Below are 21,190 nucleotides of genomic sequence, written 5' to 3'. Positions count from 1 at the left end.
TATGTAGCCTTTTTACTAAGAATAGGGGGGAAAAAAGGGGGGGTTGGGGGGAGGGGTGCCACAAACTAGCAAGGGAATTCACACAGTCACGGCAAAAACAATTAAAAAAAAAAACACCACTTTAAAAGAGGCCAGGCTGCCTGAAACACAGAGAGTCCACAGTAAAACAAACAATTTTTGAACAAATAATACTATTTAACCAGAAATATCTTTGGGCTCCTTACCTAGGTCTTTTTGCAATCCTTGAACACTGGGCTGTATCAGGACACAGGGGAGATGCACAGAGGAACACAAAATGGAGGTGCCTGTCTTTGGCCTTCCCTCCACAAACTTAAGGAGCCAGAGCAGGTGGGGGGGGGGCGCGGGCCTCATGTGCAGCAGAGACTCAGGGAGCCAATCAGCTAAGTCCAGTCCCTGTGGGCAGGGAGAAAGGCAACTGCTGCTCTATTCAGTATCTCCTTGGATACAGACAGGCTGAATCCACTCTTCCAAGCTAGCAGAGTCTACTTTCCAGGTAAGGGGGAGATTGTTTAAGAGACAAACACTGCAATAGTGCCGGGCGCACACTCTAAAATCTGGCTTTTTTTAAGGCAAAAATACAGGGGAGCAGACAGTTTTAAAGCACAATTTAAATCACACAAACAGATTAAAACAGTCTCCTAAAACCACACTCTGAAAGATGTATGTAGCCTTTTTACTAAGAATAGGGGGGAAAAAAGGGGGGGTGGGGGGGATGGGAGGGTGCCATAAACTAGCAAGGGAATTCACACAGTTACGGCAAAAACGAAAAAAAAAAAAAACACCACTTTAAAAGAGGCCAGGCTGCCTGAAACACAGAGTATATGCAGTTACAGACTACTCCTGAAGAAGTAAAAAAAACATTCTCAGATTAATACAAAATCCTTCAATTTCGTGGAAGTTACTGGCCGAGGTTGTAAATGATATCTCCTCAAGTCTTGCTCATGGGAACCAGGCTCAGTTGCCTCAGGCTCTTCTCGATCTGGACCAGTGTAGTCTCAGACTTTTCCCTTGGAAATCAGAAGAAACTGCCTGCTGGTGATGATCATCATAACCCCCAGATAGTGATGGTGGAGATACGCAGGCACTGATGTTGTTGTAAAGTTTATTGTTTAGTTAAATAAAACCACTAGAATTGATAAGATAAACAATAAAACTATTATCTTGAGTAAAACGTCTGTATAAGAACATATAGAGTTAAAAAGAAAAGATACAGTGCATTACAAGGACTCATTTTTGTAATCTAAGAGAGAGTTGAAAAGTTGCATGGCAAACTTCAGGACAATAGTTTATAATATTTGTGTAAAAATGCACAGATTTAAGTTTGTGTCAATAATTCAGCACTATTTCCAAGAGACCTATACACTTAAAAAGTTTATCCCTAGTCAATCAGTACATTACATCTGGGCAGGACTTAATGAGTTGCCGAGCAGAAGGGGATGTAAGGCTTTTAGACTTGTGCAACTGTGCATAGGTCTGAGCTTGTGGGAATGCTCAGTACTTTCCAGAAGGCCCAGGGTCGAATTAGGAAGCTGGGCAGTCGGGCATTGGTCGATGGGCCAGTGCCTCGGGGTCACCTGTGTGCTGTTTTTTAAGGGCCTCAGTCAACCAGCCCACATATTCTTACTGTCTTCCAGGCCCTGCCAAGTCACTGTAATGTGGTGTAGCATCACGGTCACGCAGAGGACAGGGGCTTAAGGTGGCAATAGGACACTACTGATCTGGCCCTAGCAGACTTCACCTTGGCCCCCATGGGGATGGAACAGACTTTCAGAAGTAGTGTCCCGCTCCCCTGCTATGCTGTCAAACTGTCACGGGGAACAGGGAGAGAACAACAGCCTCCTGGGGGGCAGGTGATGTGGGCATTGGGTCATCTTCACAACAGTCACCCCCCTTACCTGAACCAGGCTGGTGCCCTGGTTGTGCTCTGGATCTCAGGCTATTCACACCTCGACACCCTAGTGTCACGGCCCAGCAGCAGGGTTTTTCCCCCTGACCCCTTCCTGCCAGGCCACCACATTCAGGCCGTGGTGAGCAGGGGGAGGAAGGAGTATGCAGAAGCCGCACTGGGGGCCAGGTGTTGTCATCCCCAGTGTCTTTTAGACCTTGATGTGGAGGAGGGTGCTTTTGCATAGGTCTCTCGGTGAGGCTACCTTTCCAAAAGAGAAAAATAGGATGTAAACAAGGACTCCCAACATTAGCTCAGAATCCTGTGACCCTGGACAAATCACTTAATCTCCCAAATCCTAAAATAAAAAAATGGATTTAATCTAGGATAATGTAACTGGTGCACATGAAAATTGGTCCAATGCCTTTGGGACAAGTTCGCGCTACATACAACTACACAGACACAAAATATCCAGCTGGATTCTGCAAAGGCTCCAACATAATAATTAAAGAGTACTCTTGTAAACATCCACTTTAATACCTTTATTTTTAACAAGGCTTTTATGCCTTTGTCTGGTTTATCTGTCAGTCATGGGTCATAACAGCAGCTTTAGTACACCTTTTCATACCAGCCTGGGCTCTAACATACAGGTCAAATGGTAAAAATATGGCCAGGTGGCATCCCTAGCCACATGAGCTGTTGTGGTCCTTGGGCCATTTTATTTTACCTCGCCAGTCTGGCTAAACTGTACTACTTCTAGTTTGCACAAATGTTACTGGCTTTATAATCTTTAAAATACTTAACTTAATAAACATATCACCAAAAATGAAATAAGACTAACAAAATGGCATTCATGAAAGGGATGATCCAGGAATGTGGGGCAACTTTATTTGGGAGTGCCCGGGCCTAATTGTGATCCCAATCCGTCCCTGAGAAGGCCCCTGCCGCCACAAAGGTGGTATTACCTCTCTTTCTAGTTCATCGACTAATGACCCTCCTTTCTGTCTACCATCATGGTCAGGGAGAGGTGCTGCCTAATTATGATAACGTATTTTCTGCATCTTGCCAGGTCCCATGCCACTGAATGTGAGAAGCAGATGTTGGAAGCTTCCAGGCATGAACGCACCCCAAAGGCCAAGGCTGCTGGTTTGATGAACTGTCTCCTCTGAAGTTCTAAGGAGGGCAACAGCAAAAAAGATGAAACCAAGATTCGATTTGGAAGGAACAAAGCCTTTGACTCTGTGAGTAGCCCAAGAAGGGTTAAAATATTTAATTGGCAGAGCTAGCATGCGCATGTAAAAAATCTGCAGACGGCTTTCCACGTTTATAGACTCCAGTAAATATGGCTTCCTACCAGTTGGATAGAGTCTCACATCTCAAATGTCTTCAATGCCTTATTTACTTGTAAGTACCAAGAGTTGCCTGGTGTTTCGAAGATACATTTTAAGTGACATTTTAACGATGTAGTATCTGCCGTCCTAACCCTGATGTAGTACTTCAGCATAGCCACTTGGCAGTCTAGTATCTTGGGCACCAATCCCAACTCCAGTCTTAGCCTTGACTGTCAGAAGTAGCATGATTGGTGTAAGATTTTCTTATATGCCCTGCAATGTACTTGTTCTAAAGATGTATCTAAGATTCCTGGATATGCTAAGTGGCCATATTGCACAGCAGGAAGAAAAATTGCCTTTGTTACCCTCAGTATTGGGGCTGCTGATGCACTTCCAGTTGTTTATTGAGTGATCCCATATGTGATTTCAGCAGCCCTGTTTTTAATTGCACTCCTCTGTGCCCCTGCCATGTTGTGCTTATTGAACCACACACCAAGGTAATTGTACTTCCTGTTTGTGCTGATACACAGGCTGCCAAGTCACCAGGAAATATTATTTTTATGTTTGTACCTTCAAATATAAGGACCTTTGTTTTTTCTTAGTTCACTTGAAGCTGATTGGAGGTGTTATAAGAATTCAGGTAATTCAATTCCCGCTACATGCGGACTTTTGTGCAGTTCATAATCACATTGAATTGTTTGAAGTTTGGTGAAACCTATCTTTGTCAGGACCAGACTGCTGGTCTCCAGACTTTTCCGTAAATCAGCTCTATAAGGGTTAAACAGTAGAGGGGCCAAAACACACCCCTGCTTTAAGTCCTATTAGTTTCAATTCACTGAGTAGTCCAATGAGGACCGGTTGTCACTCGGACACATGTGTCTGAGTACAATGAGATGATGGCACTTAGGAGTTTTGCAGGAATTTGCCATGCATCAAGCTTCCTCATCAAGATTGCTTTGTCGACCCTGTTGAATGCCGCACTATAGTCCACAAAACAACACAATAGCAGAAGGCGATTATGTTTGGTAGGTTGATGTCTCAAAAATGATAGTGCTAAGATGTTGTTCACTGTAGATGCTTAAGGTCTGAAGCCAGGTTGAAGAATGGCAGAATATGTTGCTCATGAACACATGCCTCCAATTGCTCCATGTTAGGAATGGGGTCTCTAGTTGGCAGAGGTATTCACCTTTGTCCACATAGGGACCACAATCCTAGTCAGGATAAGTCACACATAATCCAAATTATCCTATGCCCACACTCTGGTAGCTTGGCACTGAGCATTCAGACTTAACTTAGAAGACATTGTGTAAAGTATTTGTGCAATAAATCATACAGTAACAGAGTGGAAATATCACAAAAATACACCACAAAGGTTTAGAAAAATATAGGAGATTTATCTGGTTAAATTAAGGTCGAAATGATAAAGATTCAATAAACACTTGTTGAGATATCACTTTTGCAAGATTTGCATGAGTAAAACTAGTCTTAAATCATAAAACTCAACAGTTGTCTCTTGATTACACAATGTACCTGGTTTGCGTCAAAAATTACACGCACGGAGACCTCAAAGGAGGAGATGCGTGGGAAAATAGGGTGTGTCTTGGATTGTCCGATGTGGCACAGATGATGCGTTTTCTTTTCATGCTGCAAAGGGCTTTGTGTCAATTTCCGGTGAGCAGTCTTGGTTCCTCACTGTGATTTGGGGATCTTTTTGACACCCAGGAAGAATGCAGGGAAAATCCTGGGCTTGCGGGAAGAAATCACAGGCATTGTGTCAATAGGGTAGGCACTACGTCGATTCTTCACTCAGGAAGTTGGGCTGCGTCATTCCGGCTCGGCTGTGCCACGATCCGGAAGGGCTGTGTAGTGAATTTCCAGTCGCAACGCAGACGCTGTGTCGAATTTGCACTCAGGAAGTCGGGCTGCGTCGTTCCGGTTCAGCTGTGCATCGATTTTCTCATCACAGGGCAGTCTGTGTGTCGTTTCCGGCAGGCTATGTGTCGATTTTTGGCACACAAGGAGTTTCTTCAAGAGTTGAAGTCTTCTTGGCCCTGAGACTTCAGAAAACAGGAGGCAAGCTCAATCCAAGCCCTTGGAGAACACTTGCCAGTAACGTCAGAGGGCAGCCAGGCAACAGGGCAACAGCAGGGCAGCAATCCTTCTCAGCAAAGCAGTCCAGATGAGTCCTTTGGGCAGCCAGACAGTTCCTCTTGACAGGTTGCAGGTTCAGGTCCAGAAGTGTCTGATTTGGTAGGGTCAGGGGCCCAGTTATATACCCAAAAATGCCTTTGAAGGAGGGGAGACTTCAAAGAGTGGTTGTGAAGTGCACAAGGTCCCCTTTCAGTACAGGTCTGTGTGCCCACATCCCAGTAGGGGATTTGGTAGTTCATTGTATGAGGGCAGGCCACTAGCCTTTGAAAAGTAAGTGTCAGGCCATCCACCCTCCCAGCCCAGGAAGACCAATTCAGTATGCAGATGAGTGCAGACGTGACTGAGTAACCTGTGTTTGTGGTTGTTTGGGTGAAATGAACCAGCCAGCCCAGCCCAGCCCAGATGTGGATTGGAGCCCGGCTGTAAGGCACAGATGGATTTTAATTGCAGAGAAATGCTCACTTTCTAAAAGTGACATTTCTAAAATAGTAATATAAAATCCAACCTCACCAACAAGTAGGATTTTCTATTACCATTCTGACCATACTAAATATGACCTGGTTACCCCTTTCTGATCAGAATCTACCACTCAAACAGTATATGAGGGTAGCCCTAATGCTATCCTATGAAAGGAGCAGGCCTCACAGTTGTGAAAACTAATTTAGGTGTTTTCCACTACCAGGACAGATAAAACACACATGTACGTGTCCTGCCTTTTACCTACATAGCACTATGGGTTACCTAGGGCCTACCTTAGGGGTGACCTATATGTAGAAAAAGGGGAGTTTAAGACTTGGCAAGTACTTTTAAATGCAATGTCGAAGTGGCAGCGAAACAGCACCCACAGGCCTTGCAATGGCAGGCCTCAGACATGGTAAAGGGTCTATTTATGTGGGTGGCACAAGCAGTGCTGCAGGCCCACTAGTAGCATTCAAATTAAAGGCCATGGGCACATGTAGTGCACTTTACTAGGACCCTACAAGTAAACCACATATGCCAATTGGGAATGAACCAATGTTACCATGTTTAAAGGAGAGAGAATATGCACTTTAGCACTGGTTAGAAGTAGGAAAGTGTGCAGAGTCCTAAAACCAGCAAAAACAGTGTCAGAAAAGTGGAGGGAGGCAGGCAAGAAGTTGAGGGATGATCACTCTAAGGCTGTCCTGTCTAACACTCCAGATATATGATGGTGTACATTTTTGCCTCAACATCTATGCGGGCTATTCGATGATAGTCTGAGGGGAATGAGCAATCCCCCTTTTTATAGATTGGACAAACAATGGACCCTCTCCAAGAGTCCGGGACTGTAGCCATTTGGAACGCGCTATTGTAAAGCAGAGACAACATCCTTGCCTAGTCTGCAAAGGTACATTTAAACAGGGCTGGTGGCAGTCCAGTAGGGCCATGAAACCCATCCTTCCTTATGTGCTTGGTAATTTCTTTTTACCATGAAGGGGGTAATAAGTTCAGGACCTGCTTGTAACAGTGTGTCAGATGTGTAATGGTGCATCAGATGTAGACCATGTAGACTTCTTGTGTCACCGTCATCACCTTTAAGTTTGTCTTTCATAGCTGCAAGGTGAGTATTCTCCAACTCAGACTCCGGCTGCCTGCACAGTTTGAAGAAAGAGATGTTCCTCGTATTCGTCTCACCATCTTTCCGGGCAGTGACCATAATTCCTTTCACAGCACTTACTCTCCATGGTTCTCAAAAGGCAACATAAGCTTGTTACCCGAATGTCTGTTCTTGACTAGCAGCAAATCACCAAACCGGCAAAAACTGGTGTTTTGCCCGTCTCCTCCTTGACATGTCATTCTGTGCACAGCATCAGTGTAACGCATCAGCAGCCTTCTCTCTGGTTTCGGAGGTCTCTCCAACATGGGGAATGGTGTCTCCCACCATTCGATTCATGCATAATGTGCTGTGGGACACTCAAGTGGTGGCATGTGGTTACGGGGGAAAGCATACAAAGCGCACTCCATGTTCCGACCATTGGCTAACGCAATCCTCAGAATTTTGTTTAAAGTTCACATGAAGCTTTTGCCTCACCATTAGCCTGAGGCCAGCGTGGAGTGATTGTACGATGATGAACCCCTTGGGAGGCTATATACTCGGCAATCTCCTGACTAGCAAAAGGGGAACCATTATCTGTCCTGAGTTTCTTCAACGGACCATGAGTGGCTATAACTTTTTCCAGTCGAGGTATGGTCTGAGCCACCGTTATGGACTCCAAAACTTCCATTTCAGGGTACTTTGAAAAATCGTCTATCACAACCATCATGTGGCGACCATTGGGTAGGATTCCAAAGTCAGCACTCTGTGCTATTGGTTTCTGTAGTGATGGGTGCGGCCAGCTCAGCAGGATCAGAAGCCTGCCACATGGAACACTGTCTCACAGAGTGTTCTACCCAGTCATCCAAACCAGGAAACCATACTTTGCACCTGAGCCTCAATTTCATTTTCACTACTCCTTGGTGGGCAGAGTGGGCCTAATCCACCACCTGCTTATGCAATATTGCTGGAATCACCAATCAAGGACCCCTCAGTAGACACCCTTTGAGGGATACAGCAAGCGCAAGTCTGATGTTATGTAGTGACAACAATGTCAATTGAGCTTCATTGGTATGAAGAGAGGCAGTGTGGGTGAGAGTGTGCCAGTTCCCAGATGCCATGGCTGAGATTGCTAGTTGAAGACAGTCATATGACTGAATCGCAGCTATAATGTCATCCAAGGAGATAGGCAGCGGACATGATCGCTCTACCACCAACTGTATATATTCTTCCATGCCCTTAGCTTCTGATGCTTCACCAACTGTGACATGTCTGGAATGCCGGGACAAACAGTCAGCTGGATTTTGTGATCCTGATCGATACACCACAGAGAAGCGGTACTCCTGTAGCTGGAGGATCTACTTCTTGATCCTAGGAGGTGGCTTTGACAATGATCCAGTGAATAGTGTTATTTGTGATTTGTGGTCTGTGTGAGCAATAAAAGGTTGTCCATAGAGATATAGGGTAAAATGACAACTCTGCCAATGGACTGCAATGGCTTCCTTTTCAATATGAGAATATTGCTGCTCAGTATCTGTCAGAGCATGACAATTGTATGCTACTGAGAGCCCATTCATCATCATCTTGCTTTTGAGACAGAACTGCCCCAAGGCCAGTTGAGCTGGCATCTACCAACATCTCAGACTCATGGCATGGATCAAAATAGGCCAACATAGTCTGTGCAGACAGGGCTTTTTTGGTCGCTGGGAAAGCTTACTCTTTGGTGGGTTCCCATTCCTACATTCCATTTGTCTTGGCCAGCTCTCGAAGTGGGGCGGTAAGGTTGGTCAGGTTTTGATTGAAATGGTCACAATATGTGATCACCCCCCAGGAAGCTTTGGACCCTTGTAACACTGGTAGGCACTGGAGCTGATTGAATGTCTAGAACCTTGGCAGCACCAGGCATGACCCCCTTCTCAGAGAAACGGTACCCAAAGAAAGTGATCTCCTTTTGAAGAAAAGCACAGTTTTCCTTGTGTAGGTTGAGACCATTGTCCTCTAATCCTTGGAATGTCACTCTCAGCCATTCATAATGTTCCTCAATAATTGGGGCATGTACTAAAATGTCATCACTGTCATTGAGAACCCCCTTTAAATCCAGCCAACACTGTTTTGATTGTGTCTCGGAGGACCTCCGCTGTGCTTGACACTCCAAAACTGAGATTTTTGTAACATTGCAAGCCCACATGGGTGGAAAAAGTGGAAATGGCCTAGACTCTAGAACTAGCAGCAGCGGATGATACCCTGTTTGGAGATTCATTTTAGAGAACTATCACAATCTGCTCACTTCAGCAATTATGTCATCTACGGTGGGCGTTAGTGATGTTCACAACATGTTGGCATATTAGGCAGGCGCATGTTAACTTAAATCCTAACTTCACCTGGCTGCTTAAGCTTGCGAACTACCACAATCAAGGACACCCAGGGCGCTGGGCCATCTACTCGCTCCATTATGTGATGGAATGCCACCCGTCGATGTCTCAGTGTGACCAGCTGTATTGACACATCAATATGAAAGTGTACGAGAGGGTCTTTTAGACATCCAATGCCGTTGAACAGCTGTGAGAATTTGGCCAATACATTTTCCACACTCCTTTGGTGCACACTAAAAGCAAGAGACTAGATTGAGTTGTTCCGGTTTCTGGCAGCTTAGCAACATTTCAGAGTGGCTCTTAGTAGCATATCCTTTGGCACACGTTCAATGGGACGCATGCACAAAATTATGTTGTAAAAACTCCCACCAGTGGGTGCAGCATGGAGAACCCAAACACATATACCTGGGTGGCTGTTGGGCACATGACTGGCTGTAGTGGGAGAATGTTTGACACTGAATGTGCCAGAATGTTTGATGATGCTCCGGTGTTAATCAGGGTCCGGATCTGGTGGCCCAAGAGAAGAACAGTGCGTTCTTGGATGCGCCATCAAGGGTATTCAACCGGTTGTATGACATGTATGACATATACTGCCCCTTCTGCATCATCATCATCTATGTCCTCTTCTCCTCTTAATCATCTGGAACAAACGGCGTCTGCATGACATTGACAGACTTGGGTTTTTGTACCTTGTGAGGAGTAGATAAGCAGCATACTTTGACAAAAATATTTAGTTTGTTGCAGGCTGAACACCCCTTCCCTTGGGCAGGGCATGACCCTTGAACAAGATAGGGTACTCTGCATTTGTAGCAGACCTTGGCGCTTGCAGCAGGTTTGGGGCAGGCTTTTTTCTTTTCTACTTCCACAGTTGGCTTTGTGCTCACAGTCTCTGTGTTTACCTGTTGTTGTAGAGCCTCTTCCATGTGCACTGCACGCACTTTTGAAAGTTCCTTCAAGCACTCCATTGTAAGCATGACAGCCATCAACATCCCTGGGACCTACAGGATGTTCTCCCTGAGCTTGACCGAGAAATACCCCTGTATAAACTGGTCTCAAATCTCATCATCAGGCAGCATGCAGGTGCTGGCAAGCTTCTTCATTCAAGCATAGAACGTGTCTACTGACTCATCAGGAAGATGCTTGGCTTGGCGTAGGAGGAACCACTCATAATCAGGATTCGCAAGCGGTTCAAAGTGTGCAGTGAGGGCCTGCCTCAGGGTATTGTAAATGAAAGGTGGGCCGGCCTTTACTATCGACTTTCCCAGTTTGTGGATGGTGGCACCCCCTAGATGTATGAGCATGGGGCATTGTCGGTCATTTTCTAGCACCACTGAAGGGAAGTAATTTGACAGCCTTTCCACCCAGTCTTTCCATCGGGCTGCTTGTACAGATGGGGGGGCCTTCGACTACAAAAGGCTCCAGGACTGATACAGAGGTCATAATGGGCCACAACAGGCAGATGGTATGGAAAAATAAATAATGGCCCTGAATGGAACAGCCAGGCAGGTCTAACAGAATGCAGGCACCAGGTGGGGAGAAAACACAATATGTGCAATGAGCTGGGCCCTACAGAAACACTCAGCTACCAATCCCATTTTCCCCAGGCAGCAGAGATCAGGACATTCACTGTGGAATGGGCAATGTTCAGCAGAATTCTTTCCTTCATGTAGGCAGACATGCTCAGAAACAGGAGCACTTTGAAAACAAAGTCACTATGAGAGGAGAGACTTGCACGCTCCTTGAAACTCAACCATGTGCAGGGTACTATCTGCACCAGCACACTACACAGCAGCTGCAGGTGGCCCTCTCACCCAGAGCTGGGCCTGGATGAGGAAATACGGCAGGAAAATAGGTGAAGGTGGCCACAATACCACATCAGGGATGCTTTGAAGAGCAGGAGCATTCCCACAAGGGCCACTACCATGGCCTAGCAGACTGTCTAAAAAGATACAGCTGCACAGCTGCACAGCCGCGTAGCACAGCACAGCTGGGAGCAACAGTTAATGCTCCCCAGCCGACAACCAAGCAGAACAATGCTGGATGGCTGACACTGGCAAAAAGGGGTGACCAGCAAATGGAGAACAGAACAAAATCAGGGTGCATGGGCAGGGAACACCACACTCCACCTCGTTGCTAATTTGTTAGATCATGCAGTGCAGCCTAAATAACGTGCACTGGTCCAAAATAATTAGGCAACACCATTTATGCACTTTTACTGCCCACAAGGTCGAGAACCTTGGTCCTTTTTTGTTCATGCACCCGTGCACATTATGGCTAGTGCCATTCCTGCCATGCGTGACAGGGTCACCCATGTATTCCTCCCCAAATACTCAGGGCCATATTTATACTCCGTTTGCGCCGAATTTGCGTCGTTTTTTCTACGCAAATTCGGCACAAAACTAACGCCATATTTATACTTTGGCGTTAGACGCGTCTAGCGCCAAAGTATGAGGAATGAGCGTCATTTTTTTGCGTGAACGCCTTCCTTGCGTTAATGAGATGCAAGATAGGCGTTCCCGTCTAAAAAAATGACTGCGACGCAAATGCGTCGTATTTATACTCCCGGGCAAAAATCACGCCCGGGAGTGGGCGGGGCAAAAAACCCCGCATTTGCGCCTCTTTTTAACGCCTGGGTCAGGGCAGGCGTTAAGGGACCTGTGGGCTTAAAATGAGCCCACAGCTGCCCTCCCATGCCCCCAGGGACCCCCCCTGCCACCCTTGCCCACCCCAGGAGGACACCCAAGGATGGAGGGACCCATCCCAGGGACATTCAGGTAAGTTCAGGTGAGTATAATTTTTTTTTTTTTTTTCAAATTTTATTTGGCATAGGGGGGCCTGATTTGTGCCCCCCTACATGCCACAATGCCCAATGACCATGCCCAGGGGACATAAGTCCCTTGGGCATGGCCATTGGGCAAGGGGGCATGACTCCTGTCTTTACTAAGACAGGAGTCATGTAAATGGCGTCTGGGCGTCGTTAAAAATGGCGCAAATCGGGTGTAGGCGATTTTTTTGCCTCTACCTGACTTGCCCCATTTTAAGACGCCCTAACGCCATTTTCCCCAACGCCGGCGCTGCATGGTGTATGTGGTTTTTTTCCACGCACACCAGGCAGCGCCGGTCTGCTAGCGCCGGCTAACGCCATTCAATAAATACGGCGCCCGCATGGTGCTTCAGAATGGCGTTAGCCGGCGCTAATTGTTTTGACGCAAAACTGCGATAGCGCAGTTTTGCGTCAAAAAGTATAAATATAGCCCTCAGTAACTTGGGATATTCCAGCCCAACACAGTACTGTGATAGTATGTTGATTAAGAAATCGCACCAACTGTGAGATATAGAAAGAAAAACATTCTTCTATGTACATCTTTTCCATAGAATTCTGCCACATTTCTGGAAATAAATATATGTATTAAATCAGTCATCTATTCTAATGTAGTCGCACCCACTGTTATAGATGTAGTTAACAAAACATGTTAATGCAAAATGTCCTTCCTTCTGTGAAACTGCTTATGTACCAGCTGAAACCTCATCAATTTTAACTGTATCATGAACACCTGACAATTGATACTAGCAAAGGGGAACTGAATCACATGAATTTACTCAAGACCTTTAGGTTTTCTAAATGTTTCTTACATTTTACTTTGACTGCCATATATACCAATATTGATGTAGAATCAGGCATTCCAAATTGGTAAATATATTTTTAACAAAACACATTTCTGGTACAGTGCTTTAGAAATGGGTTCATCTAACCTGGTCTTCTACTTTGGGGATCATATACCTCAGGCAGCTGATCAGCATCCATGGTTCCTGAAAAAGGCTTTTTCAGTATGCTGGATTACCAGCAAATGCATGGTCAAATAACCCAATGGACCAGGCCAGATGTTTTTCTCACATTCCTCCATCCTGAAAACACAGATGCAGCCAGAGGAAGGATTAAGCTCCTTCAGCTTTTATCTGATAGGCAGCAGGAAGTACTATTTCAGCAGGTGTCCAGTGTTTCTTTTTCCTCTGGATCCAAGTTGATCCTGATGTTGCAGAGGGTCATGCAGTTGTCTTTAAATGAGAACTAGCCTGCCTCTGGGAGGTGATACTAATCCAATCCCTAAGAAGTTTCTATCCTGCTCACTCTTCTTTTTTGCACTATAATTAGGGATCCCTGTTTTATGGTATTGATTTTTTTTACTTTTCACCTGTATTTATCCATATTTATTTTTTGCTAGTTTTATCTGTGCTTATCTACATTTATTTTGGGTTTGTGAAAAGTTGAAGCTTAAACTATGATATTACCACATTTGTTTAACTAATAAATGTGCATTCATGCATGAATTTCGGACAGGTTTCGATGTTATGAATACTCATAGATGATAAATCAATGCACCTATATGAAAACTTGTTAATTTTAGTATTAACCTTATGCATTTATACTACAGTTTGAGCCTCTTCCCTAACATTCCTTTCTTTTTTAACCCTGTCAATACGCACAGCTTCTTGACAACAGCATAAAGAATCACTCAAACAATCGATTTTCCGTTTTTATACACATTTATAAATAAATAATTTGATGTCTGAATTTTCCTGTATAAATCAGTAAAAATGGAAAATGGGGAGTGTTAGCTGTGTCGTGCATGTTCCTAACGGTACAACTGTGTTCCTATGCTTGAAGGCAAGGTAAAATACAAGATGGCTGAGGACAACTTTAGGACTAAAAACTCGCTCTTTTATTACAACTCCATCCACCACAAAACAGTTCAGTAAAACTGACTTGAAAGATACGCCTTCTGCTGTTTCTACCCCAGAATGTCAAACAGGAGAGTGGTGGCCTGTCACAGATCCTTGTTGGCAAGGAACTCGGAGTGAGTGATTTTCTCACTCATAGATAGTCTAGCAGTAAGTTTACATCTACTCACTCCTCATTCAAAGGTGGAGTCTGTTGGTGTTATTAAGGGTTTGTCTGCCAAGTGGTCTTTAGATTGTTAGTGTGGATTATTGTGACATTTTCTATTTTCAGAATGAACCTCATTACAACACTAAAACTGGCCCAAGCCCACAAGAATCCAAGTTTTTAAAGTCTAAAGTAAGTAGCTCAATACTTACTACACATTTAGGCCGTACTGGCCAAAATGCATGCGGGCTGTACCTTTGGGTTGACTGCATTTATGGATCTCAAAATTTAAGTTGTTAGAGAGGATACAATAATTCTACTGAGGTGGTGTTTCTGAGCACATGGTATAATGTATTCATTGTACAACACCACAGGTGTGGATTTATCCTGGTACACAGTTTCCATAAGAGATCCCTATGCAGCAAAACAGGTTGCTCTCTGCCATTATTACTATATTACAAAGATCTAAAAATGTGTATTTTGAAAAGTTGCGGCAGACTAATCCCTGACACCTAGCTATGATAGGTCACCATTTATTCGCAGGCCCTGCAATGATTATACAAACGCATGCTGCTTTACAGAGTACATGGGACTGTGGTGTGCTTAGGAGGCCTAGGCCAGCAACAAAGGTAAAATATCAAGAGAAACAATGGAAAAGAACAGTGGGAAGCCTGTTAAGGGTGCTGGATTTGTCCCCAAAAATGATAGGAAATTTGTAAAAGCATCCATTGAGAGTTGTTTAATTGCAGAATGGTTTATTGCAGATTAGTAAAGAGAATCACTAAGGCAGATGTCATTTGGTTCTATGAGGTGACATATATGACTGCTCACATCCTCTGCAGGTGACCATGGTCAAACCAGCCTCCTACTTCTGGATAAACTGGCCTTAAGAGGTAGGAGTAAAATACGATGATGCAAAATGTCTTCATTGAGAATGATTTGCAAAAATGCTTAAACATAACTCTTGCTTGTATACTTGGACAACCTTGACTTCAGTTAAGTCTGAATGTTCCACCAATCCTCATTTGATACAATGCATGTATTTCGATTTCATATTACATTGCACACCGTGTCCCTCACCAAAATCATGCAGAATGAACAACCTCCTTACTGAAGACCTCACTCTCATGGAAGCGGTTAAACAAGAAATACTGTGGACTCTGGCCTACATCCCTAAATAATTTGGGATGGCCTTAAAGGCAATATCCACGGTCACAGGATCAAATGTATGTGAAGGAAAAACAAACTAGATAATTTAAAGCTAAAGGCTGTAGAACATGACATTTAGAAACTTGAGAGAAGCTTGAAACACAACCCAGACAAAAAAAAATCCCTTACTTGGAAAAACTAAAATATGAACACCACAAAATCTTAAGAAATAAAGCCCATTTCATTGTCAATAACAATAAAGGTATCACGTGTTGTGGTCATAACAAATCTCAAAATGTATTAGCAAATTAAACTATATCTTTCAAAATAACATCTATTTTCTACTGTAATATCATCCACTAAAGATGAAGACATTTTCTTTCCTTAAAACAATTCTCTCTGAACTTATCCTCTAGAAGCAACGATACTCACTATGAAGTATGTTTACAATAGCCCATTAACCTACCTATACCCAAAATAGACTAAAAAACCAAAGCCTCCCTAGATGAACGAAGTACTCAACAAGAAATAGAAAAGTCCATAAAGTCTCTCAAGGCAAAAACAGCACTTGGTTTTGATGGCTTCCAAGACAGCTTCTACCACACAGGAGGCCCAAATCTAATTCTCCCCATCAAACTCCTCTTTACACACTTCGCTAACTCTGCTTCTGTTAAAGGGATGGCATCTGAGGCAACCCTAATTGCCATCCCTAAAGACGGAAAAGATCTCACTGACCACAAAAACTACCCTCATCTCCCTAATAAACACAGATTGCAAAATACATGCAAAATTCTCGTCCTTAGACTTGAACCTATTCTGAAATCAATAATATACACTTCTCAAACCAGCTTCAACAAAGGCAGACTCAGCTCCGACAACATTAGAACATTTAGCCACGCTATTTAGAAAGCACTCTCCTTCACGAACACAAAATGAGTTTTAGCAATAAACACAGGAAAAACCTTTGAGAAGGTGTCATGGTCCTTCCTGCATGCGGCCCTAACTGCTTTGAACCTCAGCCCATTTCTTATCAAACTGGCAGATGCTCTATATGATGAGCCCAGAGCCAGAATTAACTTTAACTGGCATCTTCATCTCTACCATGGCACAAGGCAAGGTTGCCCCCTTTCTCTGCTACTATTCCTCATACCTATCGAACTCCTTCTCATTAGCCAGAGAGAAAATTTCCGCATAGCAGGAATCTCCTTCACTGCTGGCCTGCAAGAAGTTGTAGCATAAGCGATCAACATCTTTATATTCAAAGACCAGGTAGAAACAGCCAACCCAAACATTTTGACAATGATTAACAATTATACTACTGAATCTGGCTATACACTCAATGTGGAGAAAAGAGAAATTCTCTCTCTCAATAGTCATTGTAATAGCTCAGTCATTGAAAATATTGGCTGTAAATAATAAGAACAAAAAATATATTGAGATATAGATTAGCCGTGACCTGAAATACTCTATCACCTACAATGAAAAATAATCTCTGACTAAGATTTAAGACCTCCTAGAAAGATGGACAGTTAGATTCATTACTTAGTGGGGCTGAATTGAGTCCATCAAGATGATGATCTCTCCCCCCTCATTAAGTTCCTCATAAATATGCCTCCTAGCCCTCTTTTGGGTGATTTCTTCAGAAAGATTGACCTCATGTTCAATGATTTTTGGAAACGATCTACAAAACTAAGAATTGCCCTAAAAAAACAAAGGGCCTCATTTAGGAGGCCCTTGCGCCACTGAAGCGTCACTTTTAGTGACGCTCTGGTGGTTCTGTGCCGTGCTCCACATTTATAAGGCTGCATTAAGCCACTTTTCATTTTCTGTGGCAAAAGAGTGTGCAATGGGTGTTGCTGCAGGCGTACCCATGCAACACCAATTGCTTTTTGATGCTGCCTCAGATTCATGAGAAATCGTAAACCTGAGGCAGAGCCAAAAACTAACACCTTCCCAGTGGTGGCGATAGAGTGGCGCAAAGAGCAGAAATGCTTTTATTTCTCCTTGTCTTTTGCTCTTTCTATGTGTGCTGCATTCTGCAGAACACATTGAAGGAGCAATTCGTCATTAATGACTGTTCCTGCACATAAACAATCACCCCACAACGTAGGCATCCTTGCACCATGGTACAAGGGTGCCTGCATTAGCGTTAGGCAGCTTATTTAGCCCCGGCGCAGGGGTAAACACAAGGATGTGCTGTATTCTTGAAAATACAGCGCATTCTTGCATTTTGGAAATGACCCAGCTCGGCGCAGCAATATTGCTTGCGGCACTGCACTGTGCTATTTCCTAATAAATGAGGCCCTAAGATTACCTAAATCACTGGGTGGCCTCAACCTCCCAAACTATTGATGATACTAAATGGCTCATTTAATGGTAAAATAGCTACACTGGGTCAACCCACCTTCTCTTCTATCACTAACCTAGCTTCCAATAGAGCAAAACTTTATCCATCCTCTTACTTTAACCTCCATAATCACAAACAAACAAATCATCACAGAATACTCTTCTATAATCCACTCCAGCACGACCCAAGCCTTTCTGAAAGTAGACAACAAACTGTTGAATAAAATAAAATACTCCACAGTGGCCCCACTAAGGTAAAGCAACAACTCCAAAGGATGGGAAGACGTTTTATTATGAAGACTGGGAAAAGAAAGGTATCCTCAATGTTTAAGTGTTAGGCACAACCTCAAACTCTCTCCCCTTTTCTCAAATTAAATTCAAATTAAATCTTAAGAATGTCAGCTTCTATACATTTCAGAAATATAAAGACATTCTTTCTGAACATAAACCCCATCAATCCCTGACCTCCCTCTTTACTCTCCAAATTGGCATTTAGACCAAACTTTATTCCCCACTCTCCCTAAAAGCATCTAACATACTGAAACTAATTAAAGAGAAATGGAACGCTATAATTTACCACAAACTACCTTACATTTGTGCTCCATATGGGCGAACTTGGCGACTAATAAGGTTGCCTCTTCCCTTCCACAAGGAAGGCTGTGGACTGCCTATGTGTCACACTGGACCCCATCCAAACTCTTTAAACTAGGCCGACTTGGCCCGCTGCTTGAAATGTGGAAAAGACATGGGGGTTCCACAAAATATGTTACTGCACTGTAAGTTTTCTAACGACTTCTGGATTGAGGTCAATGAAAAAATCTCACAGATCTTACACACTAAGGGGGTCATTCCGACCCCGGTGGGCGCCGCCCACCGGGCGGAAACCGCCAAAAGACCGCACTGCGGTCAAATGACCGCGGGGGTCATTACAACTTTCCCGCTGGGCCGGCGGGCGATCTCCAAAAGATCGCCCGCCGGCCCAGCGGGAAAGCCCCTGCAAAGAGGAAGCCGGCTCAGAATGGAGCCGGCGGATTTGCAGGGGTGCGACGGGTGCAGTGGCACCCGTCGCGATTTTCAGTGTCTGCAAAGCAGACACTGAAAATCTTCATGGGGCCCTGTTAGGGGGCCCCTGCACTGCCCATGCGGTTTAGGCTGGCGGGAAGGGGGTCGAAATCCCCATGGCGGATTCCCTGGGCCAGGGGAAAACCGGCGGGAATCCGCCGGTTCCCCTTTTCTGACTGCAGCTTTACCGCCGCGGTCAGAATGGCCCGGGAAGCACCGCCAGCCTGTTGGCGGTGCTTCCTCTGTCCTCCACCCTGGCGGTTTGAAACCGCCAGGGTCGGAATGAGGGCCTAAATGGTCTCCCGATTTTTGCCACTATTGTTCTAGGTACTTTCCCACCCCAAAATCACCCATTGCTTTGAGAAAAGAGAAACTCCTCTGTAGCATCAGCTCTCTTGGATGGGTGGGCGGGCCCACCCTGCACTGTTTTACAGGGGTGTTACTCTAGGGTACTCTTCGTGCGTGGGCCGAATGTTTCAGCCCTGGCATGATGTATCCTAGATTATAAAGGTTGAGCGCAAAGGCGCGAAAGTGAGTTTTAGAAGTATGAAGTGAACAAAGAATAAAGCTTGTTCCAAACTGACCCATGGGCCAGCGTCTTCTTTTGGGGCCGATCTGGCAGACTTTACAATTGGCGACGAGGGGGTAACACAGCCCCACTGCCTCACCTGCTCCCGGTCACCGCTCCCTCACACTCCGGTGTCCCTCGTCGAGCACTTGCTGAAGCGATGTCTGGGATGTCAGCACTCACCTGCGTCTCTAGCCCGGCCCAGCAGCCGTGCTCTCTCCAGCCTGTACGCGGCACCTGCAGCCCCGCCCCCCTCTGCAACCGGCCGGAAGCCTTGGAGATGGCTGCATACATCACTGATGGCAAGGTGCCTGAGGCCCCCCCTGAGTATCTTCAAGCGAGGTATTTTCGTCGGGCCTCTCCCATAACTACTGCACGTTGTCAGCAGACTCTGCCCAACACGCTGCCCAGCGTGCAGAGCTTGTCTGCTCATTTCCCATCGTGCCTACCAGCTACCTGTGTCAGCCTCACCTCCGTATTATTCAGGGGGCAACATAGGAGACTCTAATACGGCTCATTCTGCAGGTACCTGTCCCAGCTGTTCACAAGTGTCGAGACATTTTTGTGCATGCTCTGGAATCAAGTTCTCTCCATCTTATCCGAACTGTGGTGTCCTGCGCTCCTCCTCACACCTCTGTGTGGCACACTTGCTACTGGTACCATGGCAGACATTCTGGCCCTGGAACACATTCACCGTCACCGGCGCCCCTCCCACCCAGGCTGCAGGATGGAAGGCACAGCTGGAACGCCTCGAAACGTACTTCGAGGCCCTCAAAGTAAAAGTAAAAGAGGAACGGAAGAGACCCCTACTTCTTAATCTGGGCGGGACAGACATCCACAAGATTTCCAAGTCTGCGCACGAGGCAAAACCACACACGTATATCATGCTCAAGGAGGCAATCACGGCACACTTCCAACCATACGCCAACCCGGACTATGAACGTTTCTTGCTCTGGCAGGCACGCCAAACCACTGACGAATCAGTAGACGTGTTCTACGCGTGCCTAAGTGTGTTGGCCTGCACGTGCACAATACCTGATGAGGAAGACGAAATAAGAGCTCAATTTATCCAGGGCTGTTCATCGTCGAAACTCCGGGAGCGCATCCTACAGGAACCGAACTTGCGAATGAGAGACATCCTCACCCTAGGCCACTCACAAGAGTTATCCAAAACAAGAGCAGCACACATTGAACAGACGCCAGGCATCCAAGTGAACATGGAACCCGTCAATGCAGTCATTGCAGACACACCAAAAAGCAAGACAGACACCTCGAGAGAAAAACCCAGGGACAAAGTCTGCAGATTATGGCCAGCCCGAGGAAAAACTTGCGCCCACTACCAAAAGGACCGTCCGAGTGGTAACTCCCTCTCCTACCACTGCATCCAACAGCAACATGTACGATGACCAGCAGGTAGTTCGTGTCATATACACCGTTGGCAACCGATGACTGCCCACGTGTCAAGTGGTGCTGCACCACCAGTGCGTTGCAGCTCTAATTAACACCGGCGCTCCGATTAACCTCATGGGCGAAGATGTATACCAAACACTCACAGACCCACCACTGCTAAGACCCACCTTGGCACAAGTCCATGCTTTCGGAAGCAGACGCCCGTTGGACATCACTGGCATTTTCACAACTGACGTTGCCCTTGAAGACTCGAAGATCACCACCAAAATCTATGTATCATGGGAAGGAACAGGGTTCCTGCTTGGCTGCTGAGCCGCTCAAAGCCTTAACCTGGTACAGGTCACATTCAGCATTCACGCCAATGGGCTAGATAGCCTACTAAGAGACTTTAGTCCCCGGTTCGAGGACATAGGATGCCTAAAGGGCCCATCCCTCAAACTCCATATAGATGATTCGGT

The sequence above is a fragment of the Pleurodeles waltl genome, chromosome 1_2 (genome assembly GCF_031143425.1).
Source record: "Pleurodeles waltl isolate 20211129_DDA chromosome 1_2, aPleWal1.hap1.20221129, whole genome shotgun sequence".
Taxonomy (NCBI): Eukaryota; Metazoa; Chordata; class Amphibia; order Caudata; family Salamandridae; genus Pleurodeles; species Pleurodeles waltl.
The sequence above is the reverse complement of the archived record's forward strand: the minus strand, read 5'-3'. Positions refer to the sequence as shown.